This window comes from Miscanthus floridulus, chromosome 10 (assembly GCF_019320115.1).
Source record: "Miscanthus floridulus cultivar M001 chromosome 10, ASM1932011v1, whole genome shotgun sequence".
In the NCBI taxonomy this organism is placed as follows: Eukaryota; Viridiplantae; Streptophyta; class Magnoliopsida; order Poales; family Poaceae; genus Miscanthus; species Miscanthus floridulus.
In genome coordinates, this window is record NC_089589.1 from 112,240,113 (window position 1) to 112,246,629 (window position 6,517).

The window sequence follows — 6,517 nt, forward strand, 5'->3', positions numbered from 1 at the left end:
CCGGCCTCATCACTGCCGGATTTGTGAGAACCGGCAGTGACGTACTTTCACTGCCGGTTATGAGCTTGAAAATGAAAAAATGATTGGGGCTGGGCTAAAACCGACAGTGAAGGATCACATCACTGCCGGTTTGTGGCTTGAACCGGCAGTGTTTTGGCGGGCACTCATCACTACCGGTTTAAACCAAGAGCCGACAGTGATTGGGCACTATCACTGTCGATTCTAGCCAAGAGCCGATGGTGATAAGCCTACAACACAAAAGGCTGCAGCCGTCCACTTCTTCCTCCCCTCTTCCATCCCAAGAACAGAGGCGCGCTTTTGGGCCCTTCCCTCCATTGTTGCGGCTGCTCTTCACCATGAAGCTAGTGCTTGGATTTTGAAGAATGGCTTGATCTTTTTGCTTTAAGGTTAGTAACAAACATCCACTCCTTTGATTTTGTTGCTTAATTAGCTTCGTTTTGATGGCTACATTGCTTGATTCCCATTCTAGTTCTTTCTCCATTCTAGAGAGCACTTTTCCAATTGGACATTTGTGCAAGGCTCAAATTGTGGTGAATCCATCATCCAAAAGGTTGGTGTCTATGAACACATTTAAATTCCTAGCTAATTATTCCATGGTGGTCAAGATCATCATTGTTAGTATGTGATGCTATATTTAGTTCTTAGAAGTAGAGTAGAATAGTTGTTCTTCAATATTGTGCAATAATTGTTTTTTACTACGATTTTCAATTTACAGGGCCGGGGCTACCAATTTCAATTTTTCAATAATTAGTGTACAATAATGTTTTCCAAAAATGGTACTTTCGAGCTACAATTGTTGTTCATGAAGCTCGATTTCTTATTAATTCTTTGTAATTACTGTCTCAGTATTTTTTTGTGCAGAGATGGATCGAGAGTGGATGCATCTGTCCCGAACGGACAAGCGGTACATGCATGATGTCAGCCAGTTTATCACCGATGCCAAAGCCCATGCTGGGAATGGGAACCCTGTCTTCTGCCCATGCAAAGATTGCAAGAATCATAGGAACTTTTGTCAAATTGAGTCTATACGATCACACTTGATTACCAGGGGGTTCATGCCAAACTATACGATATGGACTATGCATGGCGAGGTTGGTGTGAATGTTCTGCGGGAAAACGATGATGATGTGGACATGCCTGACGTAGCCATCCACGATGCTGACGAGGAACCCGGTGTCAACACGGAACGTATGGCCATAGTTAATAATGTATTTAGGAACACGCTAGCTGACGACACCGAGGATAACAATGGCATTTCTCAGCTACTACGTAATGTAGCTTAGTGAAAGACAGCTGAGAAAGCTAGAGAAAATGAGACAAGATGGCAAAACACCATTATATAGGAATTGTCCAATAAGCAAACTGGAAGCCGACATCATGCTGTTAGAGTTCAAATCGACAAACGGATTGAGCGATAAAGGCTTCGATCAGTTGTTAGCTATAATAAGGAAAATGCTCCCAGAAAAAAACGAGTTGCCAGAAAAGACATACTTGGCCAAGCAAATGATTTGCCCCATCGGCCTCGAGGTTGAAAAAATCCATGCGTGTTCCAATGATTGCATATTGTACCGTGGAGAAAAATACAAAGACTTGGACAAGTGCCCCAAGTGTGAAACTCCACGGTATAAGGAAGGGCCGTCAGATGAGGGTAGCAAGACCAGAGGAGGTCCCGTAAAGGTCGTTTGGTATTTCCCTATAGCTCCCCGGGTGCATAGGTTGTTTGCATGTGCAAAGTCAGCCAAGCTGTTGCGCTGGCATGGTGAAGAGCGTAAGAAAGATACAATGATGAGGCACCCCACCGATGGGCATGACTAGAGGACTATCAATACTATGTTCTATAAGGACATCGGTGGAGAGGTAAGGCACCTTTGGTTTGCTTTGAGCACAGATGGGATGAATCCTTTCGGCCAGGTTAGAAGCAATCATAGCACCTGGCTAGTGACGCTCTGTATATACAACCTTCCACCTTGGGTCTATATGAAGCGGTCGTACATCCAGATGCCACTACTGATCCAAGGGCCAAGACAGCCAGGGAATGACATCGATGTGTTTCTGGAACCAGTGATCGATGAACTAGTGGAGATGTTTGAAAAGGGTGTGCCGGATGTTTGGGACGGGTACAAAAAGGAACATGTCACGATCATGGGAGTACTTATCGCTACAATCACCGACCTACTAGGTCAAGGTTCGTTGTCCGGAGAGAAGACAAAAGGCTATACTGGATGTGTCGAGTGCTTGGACGACACCGATACGGTAAATCTGCCAAATAACTCAAAGATAGTTTATATGGGACACCGTAGGTTCCTACCTAAGGATCACCCTTACCACAGGAACATAAAAGATTTCAACGGTACTATTGAGAAACGCTTAGCTCCAAAATATCGAGACGGGCCTGCGATACTTCGAGAACTCAACAAACTGGAGGTTGTCCTTGGGAAGGGGGACAATGCAGTAGCAGCGCCTGATGGGAGCGTTTGGAAGAAAAAATTGGTTTTATGGAAACTACCTTGCTGGCCATTTTTGAGTGTATGCCACTGTCTTGATCCCATGCACATCACTAAAAACGTATGCCTTAACACTCTTAACACCTTGATGGACACCGGGGGGACATCGAAGGATTCACTAGCCACACGTCTGGACATGCAACACTTGGGAATCAGGAAGGAGCTGCATCCCGTGGAGCTAGAGAATGGCCAGTTCGAACTTCCGGTTGCGTCATGGACATTGAAGAAGGAAGAAAAGCGTGCGTTTATTTCTTTCTTCAATGAACTCAAAATCCCGACGGGCTACTGTGCGAACCCAAAGAGGCTGGTGAACATGAGAGAACTCAAGTTCAACTATGGCCCTATGAAGGCCCATGACTGTCATGTCATTATGACTCAGCTGCTCCCTGTTGCCCTGCGTGGTATCCTCCCCCCAAAGGTCCGCGCCCCAATCATAAAGCTTTGCTCGTTCTTCAACGCGATCTCAAAAAAGGTCATTGATGTGTCCATGCTAGAGTAGCTGCAGCGGGACATAGTCGAAACTCTCGTTAGGCTTGAGATACATTTCCCGCCAACTTACTTTGATATCTCATTGCATCTGCTCATTCATCTTGTTGACCAAATTAGAGCCCTTGGCCCAATGTACTTGCATCAGATGTTCCCTTTCGAAAGATTGATGAAAGTTTTCAGGAGGTATGTTAGGAACAGATTCAGGTCAGAAGGGGGCATGGTTGAAGGATGGTCAACGGAGGAGGCCACTGAGTTCTGCACATATTATCTAGACATCAAAAGGGTCGGAGTTTTAGAATCTCGTCACGAGGGAAGACTACGTGGCAAAGGAACGGTCGGGGAGAAATCTGTTATAGTAGATGACTATGTTTCTTTCAGATAGGCACAGTTCGCTGTTCTCCAGCAAGCCGAGGGTGTGATGCCATACATTGACGAGCACAGGCAATCACTGCAAACTCTGTATCTGAGCAAGTCACAGGCTTGGCTGGATAAAAAACATAAGGAGGAATTTATCAGCTGGTTGCGACGTCGCTTGCTTGGAATAAAGTTGGGTAATCAACTAGATGCCTTAGCCAAGGGACCTTCGAGTACATATCTTAAGTACCAAGGGTATGAGATCAATGGATTCACATTTTACACAAAAAAACAAGATGGAAAGAGCACATACCAAAATTGTGGTGTTCGTTTTGATGCTCACGACAAAAACGGCAACGTGCAGGCGACATACTATGGTTTCATAGAGGAGATATGGGAGCTAACCTACGGTCCGTTGAAGGCAGCTCTTTTTCGCTGCCAGTGGGTCCGGCTCGAGGAAATCAACACTGACAGCGAAGGGTTTACTACCGTTGATCTCACTAAGACCGCATACAGAGACGACCCGTTTGTCCTTGCAAGAGATGTTATGTAAGTCTTCTATGCAAGGGACAACAAGACAAAAGGAAGGCTAAAAGTAGTCCTAGAAGGGAAAAGGAAGATTGTCGGTGTCGATGGAGTGACGGACGAAGAAGACTACATGGGCTATCAGGAAATGCCTGCATTCGGGGCGAACATACCCCTACCTATCCTTCAAGAGGGTGATGAACCTGCTTACGTATGAATTGATCACAATGAGGCCCTCATTGTTGATGCACCTAAAGATAGTTAGATTATTGTTAACTATGTAATCATTATGCAGACGTTGTATCAGTAATTCACACTAAATATTTAATTTATATTTTATGCGCATCTCTACAATTTAATTATTGACTATGTAATCAAATATTAAGATGATGTTCACAAACACTATTATTTGATAATTATAGACCATTAATTTATTATCATATAATTAAATAATCAAGACACAAATTTTTATGTTATTTTAGAATATAAACTAACTGCATTATTTCTATTAATAAATAAATAAATAAAGAAAAGTAAACTAAGTGAACTCCCTATTCTAGCTCAGCGGTTAAGGCCGCGCACTCTGTACTCTGAGACCCGCGCTTGAATCCCAGGCGGGCCAAACTTTTTTATATTTTTTACAAAAGGCTACGATGGCAGACTCCAAACCGACACTGTTTTTTATATATTTTTTTTACCTAAAGTTGGCCGCAGGGCCCTTCACTGCCGGTTTTGGGTTCAAAACCGGCAGTGATATCTTCTATCACAGTCGATTGCTCAAACCGACACAGAAGGCCCAATTCACTGTCGGTTTTTAAACTAAAACCGACAGTGATGTGTAGATGCTCCTCACATGCCAACAGTGCTCCCATGACCACAACCGTTGGAACACTGCTCCCACCTACCCCGACAACTTTAGTTTAAAAATAAAAATGTACCACAACTGCTAGCCCCTATAAAATGGCCCTCGGCCAGGAGCTAGCCTCTCCATACATGTTGGTTTCAGCCAGGCCTTATCAGCCATGATACAATGTTTTCCTCTCACAACAAACCACATATATCATTATGCATCGTAGTCCACCAAAATGGTGCACACATGAGGTACTAGAAGAATGCTACTGAAGATAGAGGAACACCGAAGATTGAAGATGCCACGAGATTCACAGAGCCATCCGCTGTGGTGCGCTCTGGACTGTATGTCTAGAGAGACCTGGTGTGCTCTGGGCAATTTCCTGTCTTGGAGCGGCATTGGTTCATCGGTGTGGTGCCGAGCTGAATCTGATGTGCTCTGGAATGTACCAAGAAAAAGGCCATGTACGGCAGAGGCATGGATTCATCGATGCCACCTTGTCATCTCCAACCGGTATAGCTCGTAGACCACCTCGGTGCTGTTGTTTGACCCTAGTTGGTGCTAGAAGAATGCTACTGAGGTGGTTAAATTATAATGTGTTGATACACATTGATGGTAACATTGACCTGTACGCAAAGGTGGTTAAATTATAATGTGTTGATACACATTGATGGTAACATTGACCTGTACGCAAATAGGTCTTTGTTATCGTATATGGAATTTTAGTGTAAGGTCTTTGTTATCGTATATGTAACTTATTTCTAATTTTTTTGTAATTTTTTTATGTATTTCATTACTATCTAAATAAATATATCGTTGTTGTTAAAACTTTCCCACTGTAGTATCTAAATAAATATATCCTTTACTTATATGCACATTCACTGTCGGTTCTATTTAAAAACCGGCAGTGATAGTCACCTTCACTGTCGGTTCTATTTAAAAACCGGTAGTGATATACACCTTCACTGTCGGTTCTATTTAAAACCCAGCAGTGATGTCCATGCTCCCCTATATAAAACAAACTGCCGGCCACATACATCGATCCCACCCACCCACGAACTCTCTCAGTCTCATTTCTCACGTTTCACTCTCACTTCTCAAGACATCCACTCTCTCTCTACGTGATTTGGTCATGGCTCCTGCATTTTTCAATGGTATTGATATGTTGTCTTCTCCAATATTCTATCTATATTCATTTGATCTATATTTATATTCATGTTTCTTTGCATTCTACATTTATATATATTCTTATTCCTTGCATTCGACCTATATTTAATTATGTTGACACATTTTACTTGGAAGAATTTTTTGTGCATATATTTTAAGTTCATATTTTTTTGCATTTTATCGATCAGGTGGTATGAACAACGGACCTCCCCCACCACAAGAACCAGGTTTCCACCCTGGCGATGAGCCATTCGCTCCTAACGTGGCCATTCCACGGTTCCCTGTTCCAGCTATTGTATGAAATATTTTCCAACATCTTTTGTTTTTGTATGCTAACAAATAACTGTAATTAGTTTAATATCATTGTTGCATGCATATATATGTCGCAGACTATATCCCCAATAGATTGGCTACGAACAGCACTTAGCTGGTTCTTTATCTCGGACATCGTCGAGAACACGACATCTAATGCAAGTGGTCGGCTATGGACGTGTGAACTTAGTTTTTTCATCCCTGTGAGGGGTTCAAATCATCAGAACCATATCCACGGGACCGGAATACCGAGCTCAGACATGATAAGCGCCCAATTAACTGCCGTGCGCATTTG

The 6,517-nt window shown here is 43.1% G+C and overlaps 1 long non-coding RNA gene across 1 annotated transcript; it reads left to right on the plus strand.

The window, feature by feature from the left end:
- The first annotated feature begins 276 nt into the window (after positions 1–276).
- LOC136486057 (uncharacterized) lies at positions 277–1,155 on the plus strand. The gene is made up of 3 exons (XR_010766648.1): positions 277–407; positions 508–571; positions 883–1,155. It is a non-coding gene; the product is annotated as an uncharacterized lncRNA (long non-coding RNA).
- Positions 1,156–6,517: the final 5,362 nt, after the last annotated feature.